The sequence below is a fragment of the Dipodomys ordii genome, unplaced genomic scaffold (genome assembly GCF_000151885.1).
Source record: "Dipodomys ordii isolate 6190 unplaced genomic scaffold, Dord_2.0 Scaffold28, whole genome shotgun sequence".
Classification (NCBI taxonomy): Eukaryota; Metazoa; Chordata; class Mammalia; order Rodentia; family Heteromyidae; genus Dipodomys; species Dipodomys ordii.
The window spans coordinates 12,078,568-12,098,457 of NW_012267244.1; the positions used below are offsets into that span (position 1 = coordinate 12,078,568).

The 19,890-nt window shown below is 41.6% G+C and overlaps 1 pseudogene; it reads right to left on the reverse strand.

Moving 5' to 3' along the window:
- Positions 1 to 372: 372 nt before the first annotated feature.
- LOC105985327 lies at positions 373 to 1,117 on the reverse strand (annotated as a pseudogene).
- Positions 1,118 to 19,890: the final 18,773 nt, after the last annotated feature.

The following is a 19,890-nucleotide window of genomic DNA, read 5'->3' on the forward strand; positions in this document are numbered from 1 at the left end:
GCTCAGAGAAAGCCTTGAGTTCAAGCCCCAGGACTGGCAAAATGAAAAATAAATACAGCAGAAAAGTAATGCCCCAAGGAGTAAAGAAACAGTTTGATCTATTGATAACTACAAACAAATTATGTTTTAAATTATCTACATGCGAAAAGTTAAGTCTCCCCCATTTGTTTCTTTCTTTCTTTTTTGAATGGGAAGTGTTGCCCAGCAAGCTGGAAGTTTATTGGGGTCAGTCAACCCGACATGGCCTAGGGACAATTGGTGGTGCTTGTACGGAGTCAGTGTGCAATCATTAGCCACAGACAAATGAAACAGAGCCATCTTCTTGTGTTACTGCGATGTCCCGAACACTGGTCTTTGGTGCTGCAGGTGATGTCAATCCACATCTACCCTCCTGCTGGTCTTTATGGCAGAACTGATTCTGATTTTGTCCCAGCTTTTCCCTATTCATGTTTTCTATCCTAATTCTCTGGATTCGAGCATCTTCTCTAGAGGGATCCTTGGGTGTCTGGCTGGCCTCAGCAATCATATCTCGAATTTTCTGTAGGCAGTCGGCTAGATTGCGGAACTGAAAGCGGCTGCTTTCAGAGGTGAGAATCACCTCTCCTGCTCGGCTGATCTTATCTTTATGCCTGACAGTGATCTTCTGCCGCGCGGCTCTGCCATCCAGTGGGCAGATGCCAAGTGGAACCTGACCTCCGCCTTGGAATTCACTTTGTTAAGCGTTCTGACGCCCAGGCCCGCGGCTCCGACGGTAAGATACAGTCAGGCCGTCTAGATGCCATTGATGGCTTGTTTCAAATCATCCGGGACCCTCCAGGCGGTGTCCGAACCCTTGGAGTCGGGGTAGATGCTCTGGAACTCGGTGCCGTCTACCTGCTTGGTAGAGCCCGGCGGGGACGGCGTGCGGGCGGCGGGAATGGCCGAGCTCCGGCTCGTGTCAGGCCCCAGCGCAGGCCCTGGCCGTCTCCATGTCGAATCTACCATCCCACTGCGGAACAGAGCGCTGGATGCGCGCTCTCTCCCAGCGCCATGCCCTTTCTGCTCCGGACATTCAGTCTGGCTGCGTTGTGCGTCTCCTCACAGCGCCTAGACCAGGCTCTCCTGGTAGTTTGCACATGCTAGCTCTGAATTTGGTACATGGGAGGGCTTTGTTTAAAACGATGTAAAAACAAAACAAAGCGATTCCCCTCCTGTCTCCTCCCAAATAAAATGAGAAACAGAAATGCACGTAGCTCGGCTGAAATCAGGAGACCCTTCTGTCTGCGCCCCCGGGCCCGGCTCCCTGTTTGGCAGTGATGTGGTGGCCCAGTTCAGCGCGGCCCACGACGCTGCCGTGATCTGCCGTGATCTGCCGTGCCCACCAGCCCCAGCCGGCGATGGAAGGTTACAAGTGGCACTTCAACAGGACCCTGCTCACCGTGTGGCCCGCACCCAACTACGGCTACTCCTGTGGGAACGTGGCAGCCACCTCGGAGCTGGATGAACGTCTCAGAAAGATTTCATCATCTTTGAGGCTGCTCCCCAGGAGACACGGGGCATCCCTTCCAAGAAGCCCGTGGCCGACTACCTCCTGTGACCCTTCGGCTTGCTTTTCAGCCTCTCTGGCCCTTGGACCACTGTGACTGCCCTCTCTCTTCTCAGTTGGAGGCTGGGCGTGGAGGGGCTCCCAGCTCTGCTCTCCCCAGGGTGAGGACTATAGTCTCACTGATCTAGGAGTCAGCTGAAATGGTAACTCAAGTTCACTCAGTTGGCCACCTCTGCTGTTTCAGGTTGAGCTTGGCCAGGACTGACTGGCTTGGTTGCCTGTGTTATTCACCCTCCTCCTTGAACCAGTGGGCTGGCATCAGTGTGTTTTGTTGTCCCCATGCCCTAAACATTAAAGAACATGCCCATCCACTCTTGTGCTTCTCCAACCTCAGCTTACAACGTTATCTGCTACTTTCCCATTGGCCAAAGTATGAAAACATAGTCAGGCTTACAATCAGGAACCGGGAAGTCAGTCTCCTTGCATGAGTGGAAGGAGGAAGGAGAAGAGTCTGTTTTTGAACAACATGTTCATCTATCATTTACACTTGGGGACATTTAGATCGCCTCCAAAGGGGAAAAGTCATCACATACAAAGGACTAGGAATGAGAATGACAAGACCTCTTAAGAGCAGTATTAGAAGCTAGAAGACCACAGTATGTCTTCTATATTTTAAGGGAGATGATCTTGTACCTAGAACTCAACATCCATCTAAATGTCAGTCCTTTACAAGGCTGAAAAAAGAGCATTTGAGAAACATAGAGTTTCAATTCATTTACTTCTCCTAAACCTTTCCTCAGGAAACTACTGGAGAATAAGCTCATTCAAAAAGGAAAACTAAACCAAAGGAGAGGAAGATGGGAAATAGGAAATCCAACCTAGGATAAAGACAAAGTTTCCAACATGACAGCATGTGGAATGTCCCCAGGACCAATTTGGGATACATGGAAAAAAGGAAGCATTGTGCTCTCTATGTGGGAGAAGTTTAATTGTATGAAAAAAATACTTAAGATGCTACTGTGGAAAGTAGCAAAACACAGCCGAATATGATGAACAACTAAATAAATGTAAAAATAACACAATTAATAACTCCAGATATTGTCACAGAGATACTGTCTATAAAAGGAAATACAAGCTTAGTATATTGTTCAGCTATAAACAATATTTTGTATCATGCTGATCATAAGAACCATGGTAGAACCATGGAAGAAATCTGTATCTAGCATAATAATAGTTAGTATCTAATGTCAGTAAATCAGGAGAAGGTAATGTAATCCATATTAGTTTAGCAATATGGAAGAAATGAAAGGAGTTGACTCTGAAAAATAGTTAGAAAATATGAGGATGTCAGGTACCATTGGCTCATGCCTGTAATTCTGCTACTCAGGTGGCTGAGAATCATGGTTCAAAGCTAGTCTGAGCAGGAAAGTCTGTGAGACTCTTATCTAATTAACCACCAAAAGGCCAGAAGTATTGCAGGGTACTAGTGGCTATTGTTTGTAATCCTAGCTACTCAGGAGGCTGAAATCTGAGGATCACAGTTCGAAGCCAGCCCAGGCAGGAAAATCTGTGAGACTCTTATCTCCAATAAACTACTCAGAAAAAGCTGGAAGTGGTGTTGTCCATTTTTATCATTTATAGAATTGACATCGACGCTTTGTTCCAGGAATCAAAATAACTGAAGCTGAGTATGAGCACATGTGCCTTTAGTCTCAGCTATTTTGGAGACTAAGGTAAAGGAATCATTTGAGCATAGAAACTCAAGACTAGGCTGAGCAACATAGAGCCTATCTCAAAACAAAACAAAACATGATGATTACAGTACAGTGTTTAGTGATTATGAAACAGATTTGCATCGAATTAGCCTGTGATTTGATTCTCACAACTCTGCATAGCAAATTGACCATGATGAAGTTTAAACTCAGGACCACTTGCTGAGTGGACCAGCAGGAGTCCTACATGTATGTTCATACAATCATACAGTTTTGTAAACTCTTCTAAAAAATGGCCTTTTGTTACAATCACTGCAACATACAATTCCCATTATTATCCCATAAGCATGATTTCTTTTTTTTTGGGGGGGGGTCCAGTCGTGGGGCCTGAACTCTGGGCCTGGGCGCTGTCCCTCAGCTCTTCAGCTCAAGGCTAGCACTCTCCATTTGAGCCACAGCGCCACTTCCGGCTTTTTTCTTTTTGCTTATGTGGTGCTGAGGAATTGAACCCAGGGCCTCAGGTATGCAAGACAAATGCTCTACCACTGAGCCACCTTCCCAGACCCATAAGCATGATTTCTGAATAAATATACACTTTATACCCAATTCACATCTACAAGTTTGTATTTTGTTTAAAGAAGGCTCCTCAAGGTCTGGGTGTGGTAATGAACATCAGTAACCCCTGAAATAGAGAAGCTGAGGCGGAAGGAGCTCCATTGTATATCGGAAGGACCCCTCTCTCATTCTCTCTTCCGCTCTGTCTCTCTTTCTGTCTCTCTCAAAAAAAAAAAGGAACAGAAAGTTATAAAGAGGGATATTCTCAGCAAAACATAATATATGCACATCTGAAATACCATAGTGAAACAGCTTGGTGCAATTCACACTTTAAAAGGAATGACAGCAAAGTAAAGCAGGCTGGAATGAGAAGGTTGGGTACCAGAAGGAGGAGGAGGAGGGCTAATGAAGAGGGTGAATGAGAATGAATGTGGTGAAGGTCATTTATTTGCACATATGCAAGTAGAACAATGAAACCTGTTGAAATTGTTTTATGAAGGGGTGTGGAATGAAGGAGAGTGATGGAGGGGTGTGAGTTTGATCGGGATGCTTTACGTACATGTATGCCAATAAAAAGAAAATCTAACACACTCCAATATATCTTTCCAAATGCAATGTTACCTCTCCCCCCTCCCCTTAATAAAACCCAGAGACCCACAGGGGTTATAGTCAGCCTAAAGCACAGTGCACTTTTTTTTGTCTATGCTCCAGACTGTGAAAGTAAACTTCATCACAGTGTGAAAACAGAAGAGCGATGGGAGGAGATCAGGGAAAACACAAGGCCATCAAGGAGTTGCAGTAAGAAAACATACTAAAAAAAAATCAATTTCACAGCAATTTTTTTCTGGTTTCCATGGACTAAGATGGAGGACAATGAGCAGGCTTCACTGATGGGAATGCAAAAGTCAAACAGCAAAGAAGGTTGGTAACATTACGCCAATTCGTGCCCCGTGAAAGACTACATTCAGTAATGCTGAAGGCAGTGTGAAGGTCACGGACAGTATCCCACAGTCCAAGAAAAACAAATGCCATTCTAGCCGAAGGAGAAGAGCCAAGCTAAATAACACTCTGACTCATAGCAGCACCATTTACAGCTAGCTGCTGAGAAACAGAAGGGCATTGCTCCCTCCAGTGGGCACAGCTAGACCCTGCCTCAAGCTTGCTCTGACCTGGACTCCCCTCTGGCTAAAGGGAACCTGAGCAAATAAACCCATTGAAGGGGAAAAAACCCACTTCCAAGCAGGGCAATGTGATCGATCACTCAAGCTGTGATAAGATTGGTGAGAAAAATGTTCTTCTTTTACACTTAACCATCCTGTCCACCTGCAGAGTGTGCCTAGAATTCTAGATTCCCTTGGAGTCTTGATAAAAGGTCCCCTAAAGGCTGGCTGAAGCAGACACGAGATTTATTCCTGTTATCATTCTACTTTGTGGATGCTGAAATTTTCCTTAATAAAATGGTTTTGAAAAATCCTCAAACAATTACAACTTTTTTTAACTAGTGACTAACCATGCACCTCTCCTTCTTGCTATATTTTTTTAAATCATGAGGTCCCTTCAGTAATAAGCTAGAAAGGAAACTGTTGGTCAAATTTTATGGACATATTGCATCAGGTAACAGATTTCATATCTCTTAATTGGACAGGGAAATATACAATTTTGACAGTGAAAACTGTGATATTCCAAACTATGTAGATGAATGGAATCACCATCAGGTTAGCATCTGGCTAATGGCAAAAATGTAACCTTTCAAAGGCTGTAGCCTGATGTCTGCTTTAGTCTACTGGAAATAATTCGGATCCTGAGATGAAGATCAAATCCAGGATCAGAACCACACAGGAAAAAGGGGAACTTGACACCAACTGGACAAAGAGACCAAGTTATTTAGGCTCAAGTGAATGCTCAGCAATGAGCTGGCAGTATTTTAAACTACTCCACCTGGCTACAGGCTGAGCCTACATGTATCAGAACCCTGTGCACCTCCCTGTATCCAACTGACCTAACCATTCCTATGGCCACGGCCAAAAACCACCAGTTCCATGAGGGCACTGACCAACTTAGAGGTGAGCTTGAGCCAGGTGCCCGTGGCTTCCACCTGTAATCCTAGCTACTCAAGAGGCTGTGATCTGAGGATCACAGTTTAAAGCCAGCCCAGGCAGAAAAATCCATGAGACTCTTATATTCAATTATCCAACAAAAAGTCTGAAGTGGAAGAGTGGCTCAAGTGGTACCAACCTTGAGCAAAAATGAGAAGCAAGTGAACAAGACCCTGATTTCAAGCTCTAGTTTCAACACACATGTACACACATGCACATGCACATGCACATGCACACAATGAACCTGATGGTGCTCCAGTTCAGACACTGAAGTCTGGCACTTCTCTCACAGCAATGTCTGTGATGCTATGGAAGGCAATCACACATATATAATCCATGAGGGATGGGCTATCCCTTTAACTGTATTTTTTTTGCCTTTTCTTTTTTGGAACTGGGGATCGAACCCAGGATATTGCACTTGCTAAGCAAGCGCTTTGCCACTGAGCTACATCCCAGCCCTCTGTGAGCTCCCTTTAGAAGGGAAAGAAACGCCTAATTGTTACTAGTATGTGTAGACTCAGTTAAAGCTCTTACCTGTGGAGGATGAAGATGAGGAGATACAAGTAGAAGGGGAAGGTCTTTGTCACATAGTGACTGGTGTAACCATAGTAATTGTGGGGCAATGATTATGGTTTAAAAAGTGGAGAATTCCATATGGAATAATAAGAAGACCCCCAAATTGCAAAAACAATCCTTAGCAGGAAGAACAATGCTGGAAGAATATCAATACCAAACTTCAAATTCTATCACAAAGCCGTAGTAATAAAAACAACTTGACACTGGCACAAAAACAGACCTGAGGACCAATGGAATAGAACTGAAGACCTAGAAGTGATCCCACAGACCTATGGCCACCTAATCTTCGATAAGGGAGCCAAAACTATCAGATGGAAGAAAGACGGCCTCTTCAACAAATGGTGCTGGCAGAATTGGTTAAACACGTGTAGAAAAAAAAAATCAGATCCTTATATATCACCTTGCATCACAATCAACTCCAAATAGATCAAAGACCTCGAGGTAAAATCAGATATTCTGAAAAAATTACAGGAAGGAAGAGGAGAAACACTAGGGTTGGCACAGGTTGAAACTCTCTTAATAAAGACCCAGAAACACACAAATCAAAGAAAGATTGAACAAATGGAATTGCATTAAACTACAAAGCTTCTGCATAGCAAAGGACATAGCAAGATATGTGGAAATATAGAAATCCCTCAAACAAGAAGATCTTCATTTGCCATACAACAGACAAGGGCTCATCGCTAAAATATACCTGCAGCTCAAGAAATTAAATTCCCCCAAAACAAACCCTCAAAGAAACAACCACCCCATTAACAAGTGGAGTAAAGACTTAAAGAGAGACTTCTCTGAAGAGGGAATATGAATAGCCAAGAGATACATGAAGAAATGCTCTACATCTCTGGCCACATAAGAAATGAAAATCAAAACAACATTGAGATTCCACCTTCTACCAGTTAGAATGGCCATGAATGGCCATTGTCAAGAAATCTAATAACAACAGATGCTGGGGGGGGGGGATGCTGCCAAAAGGGAACACTACTACACCAATGGTGAAAGTGAAAACTTATCCAACCACTTTGGAAAGCAGTATGGAGGTTCTTCAAAAGGCTAAACAGAGAGCTCCCCTATGACCCAAAAATCCCACTCCTGGGCATTTACCCAAATGATCACAAACAAGACCATACTAAACCTACCAGCAACTATGCTCATTATTTACCATAGCCAAGCTATGGAATCAACCCAGATTCCCCCCAGTGGATGAATGGGGCAAGAAAATGTGGTATACATATACAATGGAATTGTAATGTTTCCATCAGAAAGAATGACATTGCCCCATTTGTAAGGAAATAGAAAGACTTGGGAAAAAATCATATTAAGTGAAGTAAGCCAGACACAAAGAAACATAGGCTCCTTAGTTTCCCTCATTTGTAATCATTAGTATATGTCTAGGATAGTTCTAGCAGAGGATCACAATAGCTGAAAGCTATGTACATATGACCTTATAAAGTGATGATAATCGAAATTGACTACAAGATATGGAAACAAGGGGGTTGGGGTTTTTAATGTACTATATGCAGTTATTTCTGTTTCCCTTCATTTTTTCCCTTTGCTTTACCCCCTGTTATCACTGTTTTTAATTTCGGTACCCTTTGTATTGTATATAAGTTTATCTGATTTGAGGATGGGAAGGGAAATCACAGAAATGTTGAGACAATGGCTAAAGGGTGATCCAATGCAACAGTACTACTCACAAGACACTATGTTGAAAATGATCTTTACAACTTGGGAGAGAGGGGAGTCCAGGAGGAGGGAAAGCAGGAGAAAATGAGAACAAGAAATGTACTCATTTCCTTACTTATATAACTGTAACCCCTCTGTACATCACCTTTACTATAAAAATAAATAAAAAAATTAAGTGGAGAATTCATTGGCTTTTATGAATTGCTTCGCAAGTTTCAAAACAAGAAAATAACAAGAGGTAGCCTAGCCAACTATCAATTCAAATGCAGTGTGAACTTGAAACCTCCATGGTAATGTTGAACTTAATCACCTGCAGGTGCAGGGAATATGCCCTCGAAAAACTAAGCCATCACTTGATTTAGCCATCAGGTGACAGCCATAAAAAGAGACAGACTACAAAACCCCCACAGGCTTTCTATTTCAGCATTAGGACCCACATTGGAAAAGCTAAGATCGTAAGACCGAGGATGGGGCAGACAAGTCCCAAAATATTGCATAACTCGATTTTGATTCTCTCTGATTTTCCTTCCCTTTGCTAGAGATCAGCCTCACCCTGCCAGGATACACTAAGAAATGCCTCACCTGAATCTTGTCCTGAAGAGGAATGCTTATCTTCCTCACGTTCTCTCTTTCCTCCACTGGTTACCTCCAGACTGATTCAGATTTGGGCTCAAGCAGGTGGGCAAGTGCTCTGCAGCAAATGGCTAATTCATACAGGCTGTAGGATGAGAATGGAAATGGAAAAGCTGGATAATAGAACATCCTGACATGGAAGCACTGATTGAAGTTCCATGTTCTGGCAAGGATCCCGGAGCAGTGACTACTAGGATAGTTTCTTGAGGCTTAAAAAGCAGAACGAAAGAAATCGTCTGCAATAAATCAGTCCAGATGCTGGAACCTGGTTGGAAGACCACTAAGAAAGGAGACAGGAAGTTCAGATAGATGGAAATGTGGGAATGGATCATTTTCTTATTTTGATTATTTGTTTATGACATATCTCAGAAAGTGTGTTCATTAGGAATTCATAGATGCCACTAAAATTTTAAATTGCCACTAGCATTTGTGTGTGTGTGTGTGTGTGTGTGTGAGAGAGAGAGAGAGAGAGAGAGAGATACGAGGATATTGAATTCAAGTACTCATGCTTGCTAGACAGGCACACTAGATGTTGAGCCGCATCACTAGCCCTGTATGCCTAGTTTTTAGTATAGGGTTTTGTATGTATGCCTCTGCTAGCCTGGACCTCAATCCATGTATTTATACTTCCCATATAGCTACGATGATCAAGCAAGCAGCACTACATTTAACTATTGACTGAGATGGGGTCTTGTAGTTATGCTTGGACTAGCCTCAAACCTCAATGCTCCAGACCTTTGCCTCCTCAGTGGCTAGATTACAGCACTTAGCTTGTATTTCTGTTTCTAATGTTTGAAGAACCACACAATAGACACCACTTTATAAAACTGAATTCTGTCAACTGCTTTGACTTGTGTCATCATTATCAAATGACACATACTGCCAAATAAGACACAGTTTGGACAGCGGTGCCTTTAAAGTAACTTTAACACTTTATTGTGATAAAATACATAGAATATAACATTTATAGGGCTGAGAGCATGGCTCAAGTGGTAGAGCAATTGCACAGCAAGTGCAGGCTCTAAGTTCAAAATCCAAGATCCACCAAAAAAGGAGAGAAAAGAAACATAAAATAACTGTTTTATTCATTTTAACTGTACAATTCTTCATCCTTGGCATATTCACGTCATTGTACAACCATCACCATCACCCACAGAGTTTTAGAATTTTCTCATCATCTCAAACTGAAATCCTTCCCTGTGAATTTTATTTTTTAATATTGTTAATATCTTTAAGTAGTTATACAAATGAGCGGCCATTCCAGAAAGCAATTTATTAACACAGTGCACCTTGATCAATGCCACCCCTGGAATCATACCATGTTTTATCTTTTTGTCAGTCCTGTGTCTGTCATTTAGCATGCTTTCAAGTTTCACGCATTGTACAGCATCTATTAGAGTCTCATTCCCTTAAAAGATGAACAACAAATGACCCTGAGAGCTTTTTTGGAGGCTCTAGCAGGAGAGCGCAGCTACTCGTATACCCTTGATTGAAGACCGGTCCTTCTCTGTTGGGGATGGTCATCCTCTTGGGAGCACATAGCTTCGGGAGGGAAGCACATGGAGCTGTGAGCAAGGAAGGGGACCAGCCAGATCAGCCGAATTAACCCTGGCAATCAATGGGGTGACAGATGTTGCAGCCAGATCGCCCTCACACCCATTGCAACAATGATACTCACAAGACACTGTCAGAAATGAACCTTACAACCTTGTGATGGGGAGAAAAACAAAGGAGGGGGTAACAATGCCCAACAAGAAATGTACTCATGGGCTGGGAAGGTGGCTCAGTGGTAGAGCACTTGCCTTGCATGCCTGAGGCCCTGGGTTCAATTCCTCAGCACCACATAAGCAAAAATAAAAAAGCCGGTAGTGTCGCTGTGGCTCAAGTGGTAGAGAGCTAGCCTTGAGCTGAAGAGCTGAGGGACAGCGCCCAGACCCAGAGTTCAGGCCCCACGACTGGACCCCCCCCCAAAAAAAAATAAATGTACTCATTACCTTACTAGTGTATCTGTAACCTCTCTGTACAGCATCATCACAAGAAAATAAAATTAAAAAATAAATAAACAGCAAAACACACACACACACACACACACACACAGATGAACAACACAAGGGGAGGGGTGACATTGTCCAAAAAGAAATGGCTTTATATGACCTATGTAACCGTAACCCCTCTGAACATCATCTTTACAATAGCAATTAAAAAAATTTAAGATGAACAACATTCCACTGTATGTTTCCCATATTTTGTTCACCTATTCATCGTCTTGCATTTGAGTTGTTTTTCTTTTCATTTTTAGAAATAATTCTTTCATGGACATTAGTGTGCAAGTATCCATTTGAGTACCTGCTTTCAATTGGGGGCCATATGCTTAGGAGTGGAATTGCTGGGTCACACAGGAATTCGATGTTTAATTCTTTGAGGAATCACCAAACTCTTTCACAGACGCTGTGCAATTATACATTGCTACCAGCAAAACATAGGATTCTAACTTATCCAAATCCTTGTCCAAACTTGCCATTTCTTCATTTTTTCTTTCTTTTTTTCTTTCTCTCTTATAAATAACATCCTAAAAAGTGGGACAGATTTGGAAACACATCTTCACCTTTCCACCCCCTTTTTCCATTTGAAATGTCAAATGTATATTTGTTGATTGGTAGTATTTGGTAACTCAACAAATGTTTCCTCAGTCTTTTCTCCCTGTATATTTCAGTCTTTATGCTCACTGATTCTTTCTTCGGGATCTAATCTGATATTATACCCATTTAAGGTATTTTTAGCCTTGACTATCAAACTTCTACCTTTTGAAACTTGAATTTAGTCTTTCTCAAATCCTCAATTTCTCATCACATTGTAAGCATGCTTTTTCACCCTGTGGATCAGGAGCATATTTCAAATAGTTCTGTCAATATTATTGTCTGCTAACCCATATTCTCTGTCATTATGGGCTCTGAGTATTATAGCTAATTTTTCTCTTTGCTGTCGTTTGTGTTTCCTTGTTTCCACATATGCCTACTAAGTGTTAATCTGAATTCTAGACATTGTAAATTTTGTATTGATGGGAACTGGGTTTTGTTCTAGTTCTTTAAGTAGTGTTGGACATCTGCTTGTAGATTCATTGAATCCCCTGTGGTAGGCTCTTAGGTTTCCTTACATTTTAGAGTAGAAGTCTTGTGGGTGTGCAAGTACTGGGGCTTGAACTCAGGGCCACATGCTCTAGCATAGCTTTCTCCACTCAAGGCTGGTGCTCTACTACTTGAGTCACACCTCCACTTCCAAGAATTTCTTTGAGACAAATTTAGCATCACTGCAAATTACTGCCATTTTTTATTTCAACTACATATCATGTATATCTGACAAGGTCTCTTCATGATGGCTGAGGGAGAACAGATTCGTCCCAGCCCTGAATGAACTCTGGATACCATTCTTGGCTCAGAACTTAGAACCAGTCTTTCAAGTTGTGTAGAGTCATGGAATTTCACCTTATTCCTAATCAATTGTGTGCTCAAAGACTCGAAGAGATTTCTATAAAGATGTTATGAGCTGTGTCTATGTATCTTTCTCTTTCCAAGAACTTTGTCTTTTACACTACAGCTACTTGTTAGTCTTGATTGGCAATCTATCTAACTGTGAGATTCCCCCACACCCCATATGGTTTCCTTTTCCTGAGTTACAGTGTTGGAGCTACCCACAGATGAGAAGTCAATTTAATGTCTATCCTGCCCCTTAGGTTTTCCTTTTTGCAAAGATTACCACTGTGTTTGAAAGAAATTATTTCCTGAATTTTGCTTCAATTTCTGTTTACATTCAAAATGGAATTCTAGACAGGCTTACTTCCTCAAGTCTGAAGGCAGAACTTCTTCAAAGACCTTTCTTTTTAAAATTTTATTTTAATTTTATTGTCAAGGCAATGTACAGAGTGGTTACAGTTACGTAAGTAAGGTAGTGAGTACATTCTTGTCTAACTTGTTACCCCCTCCCTCATTTTTCTCCCTCTTTCTGTCCCCCATCCCCCCTCCAAGTTGTACAGATCATTTCCAGTGTAGTGTCTTGTGAGTACTGCTGCTGCACTGGTTCCCCCTTTGTCCTTTTTCTCACCATTTTTTGTTCCCCTTCCCTTCCCTAACTCAAATAAACATATATACAATACCCAGGGCAACAAAATCAAATACAGTGACAACAGGAGATAAACCATGGGGAGGGGAAACACAAAAGAAAAAAGAAATCACGTAGTACGTTAAAAACAACAAAGAAAAACCTCTTGTGTCCATGTCTTGGAGTTCATTTCGCTTAGCACCATCTTATATGGTCATATGTACATAACTATTGAGCTATTCTGCTCATCTGTTAAGATTGTCCTAGACATATACTAATTATTACAAATAAGGGAAACCATAGTCCCTATATTTCTTTGGCTCTGGCTCTTCAGTTAATATGATTTTTTTCCAAATCCTTCCATTATATATACATTATATATATATACATATATATGTATATATATATATATATCACATTTTCTTGATCCATTCATCTACTAAAGGGCATCTGGGTTGGTTCTACATCTTAGCTATGGTAAATAAAGCTGCAATGAACATAGTTGTGCTAGTAGCTTTAGTATGGCCTCTTCAAAGACTTTTCTGTCATCTTAGAGGAAACATCCAGGGTTTGGTGTGTGTGTGTGTGTGTGTGTGTGTGTGTGTGTGTGTGTGTGTGTGTGTGTGTGTGTGTGTGTGTGTGCTAGTACTGGGACTTGAGCTCAAGGCCTTGCACTCTTGCTTTTCCTTCTCTTACCCCAGGTTGGCACTCTACCACCCAAGCCACACCTCTATTTTCAGCTTTTTGCTGCTTGGGCTGGCTCTTAACTGAAACCCTCAGATCTTTGTCTCCTAAGTAGCTAGGATTACAAGTCTGAGCCATTAGTACCTTTTTGATCCTGTTAGCTTTGACACTGTCATACAGAATACTGAAAGTACACGCTGAAATCACAGGTGATGGATAGAGTTGCATCTCCAGCATCCAGCAATGGTTCAGGAAACATGAGGTAGGAGGATTGGCCCATCTCATTATTATTTTCCATGATCCACTTAAAGTTTAGTATTTTCTAACCCTATTCGCTTATTTTTCTATTGAATTAATAGTTCTACTTTTCAAGTAGAAAATTACCTTTCCACTGGGGAAAATGGCAGAACTTCCACCCCCACTTAAAACTATAATGACCATTGCTGTAGATCAACCAGCAAAGAAAGGTGTTAACTATACTGCAAAGAGTAATTGAGTCTGATTACCAGGGAGAGTTAAGGCTGTTGTACACACTCATGCAGTGTGCAGGGTGACTCTGTCTGGAATGCAAGGATTTCATTCACACATTGATTGGTGACTCTGTGACGGTGATAGTGCATGAGCAAGGGCAACGATCACAGTCTTACAAAGGCACTAAAGGCTCAGTCCCTCAGGAAATGAAAGTCTGGTCATCCATCAGGAAGGCTATCCAGATCTGCCAAGTAACTGGCTGAGGGCAAGAGTAATTGATGTGTCTTTTTCCCTAAGTACTCATGAGATTGTTCTATCAAACTGGAAGTGTATTATGGGCATATTTGTCTTCCCTTATATGCATGATGGCAAAAATAAAAGCACATCTCTCTGCCAGGTTTCTTATTTTTCATTCTATTCATAAGCACTCTTGATGGAAATTGTGCAAATTGATGAGATAATATGGGATCATTAAAGCTCTCGGATGGATACAGTAGACATTATCCCAAAGGCAGGAAAATAAGGCACAATATTGTTCCAAGGTCAGGAAGGTCATTGTTGCTTTAAGACATCAACCATGGCAACTGCTAATTCATGAACATAATTTTCTCCCTCCGCTTCCTCAAATCCTCCATTTGTATTGCCACAAATTGTATCTTCAAGATTTTTCCTTTTATCCATTTGTGCATCTAATAAATGATGTTGCGACAGTACCTATTGAAAAGGATTGGGATGCATTTCTAGTTCCACACTTTCACTTTTTAAACTCTTGTTCCTCCTGTTGCTGGAAGCTGCCCTTCCCCACCTTCCTCATTTGTGTGAAGTCCTCCCAGGCCTGGCCCATGTAACTCCTGCCTTACAATGCTTCCTATGTTCCATAGGGAGAGCAAAATGTTTCTGTTTCCTATTGAACTTCAAAGGTTTCCTCAAGGATGTCCTAAGGCATTCATTTAGGTTCGGGGAAGACAAAAAGAATAAAAAGTAAAGTCCCAGTCACTTGGCTGGACAAACCTAAATTCAAGAACATGTTTAAAAGCTTTATTGTAAAGCATCTTGAAATATATCATTCTCAATTTTGAAATACATTGCAACTCCATATGAAGACACAGTCACAGTGAATGTTATTGGGCAATAAGGGTTTGTAGTGCAGGGAAAGAGAAAGCACAAAAGGGTTTTCTAAACAAACTACATGCACTTCTGAAATTCCATGGTGAGAGATGTTAGTGCAATTAATACACTGAATGGCAGCCTATAGTCAGCAAAACCTGAAAATTTAAATATATTTTCACATGCTTGAAATTATTTCTCACCTGTTCTAAATACCTTTTCATCCATACATATTGGACTCCTGTAATAGATTTTTGGGGCCCATGATGGGGTTCTCTAGAAGAGAATGGACATTTCCCACCATCCAACTTTCCTGTTCAATGGATGATACCATTCATTAGTGGAGCAGGCTAACACCTGGGAGTGAGCCTTCTGACCTTCCCTCAGTGGCAGTCTCCAATCTGTGAATAAGCCCTGTATATTTTGCCTTCCAAACATCTCTCATTTCTTCTGATGCCTTCATGTTTGCCTGAACTGCCATAACTTCCTAGATGTCATGCTATTGACTTCTTGCTCATCTCTCCACAATCCATATTTCATTCTGTAGCCAGTGATTTTTCTCAATTAGGGGGAAAGCACTCAGTCTTGCACCATTAAATATGATGTCACCTGTAGTTTTTCTGATGCTCTTTTTACTCAGTTAAGGCAGTCCTTTCTATTCTGAGATTGCTGAGCATGTGTATCTTGAAAGGATGTTGAATTCTGTCCAATGCTATTGATATGAGAATTTACAGGAACTCTGCCTCACATCTTGCTACTGAAGGGAACTAGCTGAATGGGAAATAGAGTCAGAAGGACCAAGGAAGATAGTATCTGAAATGCTGTATTGTGGCCCAGCGAAGGAGGTCAGCTGGAGGCCATTGGCTGTCTGTTGACTCCATTATTTAAAAGCAACCTGGTACATCTGCAGCCTTTGAAGGCATTGATTCAATCTCTACCCATAGCTGACAACTGGCACCCATTCTCCAATTCACAGAGCACATCTTGGAGCTTCCTAGAAAGTCATAGCTTGTTTCCCTTCCCTCCCCCGGCCCCCACCTGCTTTGCTGTCCCTGTGACAAACTGCAATTAAGACATATTCAACATGAGACTGGGAGGCAGATTACGCATTGTCCACCCACAGTCTTTGTAATTAGCTATTAAGCTTCAGGTACCAAACCTGATTGCAAATCTATTTGGAGAACAATTAATTAAACTTGACTTTCTCATTAGAAACTCACAGTTTCCCTAACCTTTCATTCAGGCCATAGATTCCCTGTGATGAATGTCACCTTGTAATTTGTTATATCAGTCATGTCCCTTTATTTTAATCACACAGAATTTGGCATTACTTTAAAACACTTTTTGATTTTACAGAAATCACTTAGAGAGCAAAGTATTTGTTATTTAAAAATTAAAGACACTGAATTTTAAAAAGGCAATAAAATTCCATTGTATTGGGTTTGGACAATTTTCAAACCCTCACTCTCTTGGCCATCTTTCCAATGTACCACAGAGCCACCTTCTTGGACATCTTTCTACATGAATGATGCTCAAACTTCAGAATGCACTGTATCAACTGCAAATGTTTTTGGGAGAGTTCCTAAGACCTTAGATTTGATTCCATAGTTCCAGAAGTTCTCAAAGTGATTCGGATCCAAATGGCTCATGAACACCTTTGATCAGCTCTGATTGCTAACCTCTAATACTATTTCCTGGCTCTGCCAGTAATCGGAGAGCATTAGCTAATTCAGGAAGCTCTGGATTCCATCCCAGCACTGTCTTTTTTTTAAGTATTGGAATTAAAAATAAAACAACAACAACCAAAAACAGTCTTTTCCCCCCCAATCCTGGGACCTAGGCTTTGTCCCTGAACTTTTTTGCTCTAGTATGGTGCTCTACCACTTGAGCCACAGCTCCCCTTTTGGATTATTTGGGTGGTTAAATGGAGATAAGAGTCTCATGGACTCTTCTGCCTTAGCTGGCTTTACACTGCAATCCTTAGATCTTAGCCTCTTGAGTAGTTAGGATTACAGGTGTAAGCCCCCAGTGCCCAGCTACAGTCATTATTTTTTGCATGTTTATATTGGAATATCGCTATAAGAAGTTTCTCCTTGCAAACTTATGATTTCTGTCTGGCTACAGCTACCACTGGTAGCCAGTAGGTTTTGCATGCACATGTCTCTGGCTAATAATGCTTTCTTTAGTTCAATCTGAAAAATCTTGAAAAGGGCTTGAAGAGTCTAAAGCATTTGGCTTTCTCTCCTGGTGATCAAAGAGCCAGCACTCATGGGACCACATGGCCCAAATAGAAAAAGGGTTTTTCCCAGCAAAGATGGTTGCTGCAAATCAGGAGTGAAAGCAAAGAAAAACAAGCTGTTCTTCACTCTCTGAACTGTGTGCTCCAGGCAAGCCAAAGAACTAGCAGCCCTGGGCTCCACCACAAAGGTCTTGGGGTTTTTTTGTTTTGTTTTTTAACTGACAATGACCTATATGCCCTGAAATATGTTTTCAAAGAACAAATGCCCTATATTTCCTCTTTTCAAGGAGTGCTGAGTACATTGATCTTAAGTTCTTTCAAGTTGGCCTCTAAATTATTTTCCTGTGGTTCAATGTCAGGCCATCTATCAGGTTGTGAAAGTGGAAGTACTTAATGAAAAATATTTGAAATAAATTCAAAACTGCATTAACATTTGATTTATACTCCAAATAGAAGCTTTTTCTTTACATTTCTATTTACTAATATGATTTACTGTAGCTATTCTTCTCTAGAACTCAGAGGCATGGGACATTTTTCCTCTTGTTACAAATAGTTCTCCATTTGAATGTGACCCAGAGTTTCCATTTCCCCTATAAATTACATATTTATAGCACACAGGAATAGAAGAATACTGTCTCTAAACGTACTGCTTTGGGCCAGGCCCAGGGCTCACACCTATTATAATCCTAGCTACTTAGGAAGTTATGATCTGAGGATCCCAGTTCAAAGCCAGCTCAAGACTCTTATCACCAAAGAGCTACAAGCAGAGCTATGGCTCAAGTTGTAAAGCACTAGACTTGAGTGAAAAAGCTCAGGGACAGCACCTAGGCCCTAAGTTCAAGCCCCATTAATAACACAGAAAGAGACAAATAAATAGTTGTACTGCTATGTTTAAATCATAGAGAAAATGACCCTGATGCTGTAGGTAGCACAGACTAAGGGCCACCAGAACTCTTGTTCTAGACCTCAGACCCTGGTTCTGGCTACTTGAACAGGAGCCCACTATTGTCTCTGTGTACTGGGGTCATAAGGGGTTGAAGGGACCTATGCGGAGGAGAAGGTAGTTGAAAAAAAAACAGGCTTTGACAGCATGAATGACCTAGTTCTAAAAGCTTGGCTCAAACTCTTCCCCCTTTCCACTTCTTTTCCTCTTTTCTGTGAACCAGAATAATATAAGCACTAATTGCCAGATGCTGGTAGCTATACAGGAGGCTGAGATCTGAGGATCATGGTTTGAAGCTACCCTAGGCAGGAAAGTCTATAAGACTCTTAACCCTAATTAACCAACAAAAAGTTGCAAGTGGAGCTGTGGTTCAAGGGATAGAGTACCAACCTTGAACTAAAAAGCTAAGGGTCAGTTTCCTGGCCCAGAGTTCAAGCCAAACACCAGCACAAAATAATAATAACAACAACACAAGAGAGTGTTGATTAAACCAATACATGTAAACTCCCACCACCATGGCTTTGTGTTCCTGAGAGAGTTAAAAAGTGGGGCAAAAGTGTCTTCTATTCCCTGCACCCTTCTTTTCTTTCTAGTTCCACCCTTTTGGAAGTGAGGACAGCTAAGTTCTCTACTTGGGAAATGGGGTTCAAGCATGTAGTCAAGGGTCTATCAGGTGTCACTTGGGGAGTCACATGATAGGCTTCAAATGTCTTCATTCATTTAAAGGAAAAATCAACAACCAAGGCCTACTGCCAATGCTAACAGTGCTTCCAAGTCCTTAACAGTGCTCTAACATTTAACTCTGGTTCCAGTGCCCCATGGAGAGCTGGGTCCCCTGATATATCTTAGAGACAAACAGTCTGCAAGAATAAGGCCCAGATACTCTGGGTCAGGCTATCCTCCTAGTCATCAGCCTCACGCCTTCCAGAGTTTTGGTATTTTTGAGAACACACATCCCAGACAAGGCACTGTTTCAAGGGACCTGCGGTCTATATCTGGCCTACTCCATCTACACTGCAATTGCAAGATGGAAGAATTCTCAGCTGCTGTTTATAAATAATTCATCATACCTTCCAGCTCCTCTGTTTCAGATACTCAGCAGGCATTTTATGCAATTCATTTGGCTTAATCCTCATAACCACCCTATAGACCTACAAACTATTATTACCTCCATTCTACAGATACATTCTACAGAAACAAAGCCAAATAAGGTATGAAGCTCTGGGGTGATTAGTAACTTGCCTAAGATCTCATCACAACTAAACTTTCCCCATTACTCAGGAAACCTAGCATGCTAGATTTGATCCAGCTCACCAATGTTCTTTAGACAAAAGCTACAAAATTCAGTCTAAGCTAAAATCCTGTTACAAATACTCCCATTTCACAAACAGAACTGGCTTGCGAGAAGCTGAGCCCAATGCCTAAAGCCTGTGCCACCTGCCATCTCACTGCCCGCATCCCATCCAGCTCCAGAATTCCCCCAGTGTTCCAAACTGAAACTGTACCTGTTACAGGACTCCTCCTTCTTGTAGTCCATCCTCTGGCAACCACTATCCTGTCTTCTGTTGCTG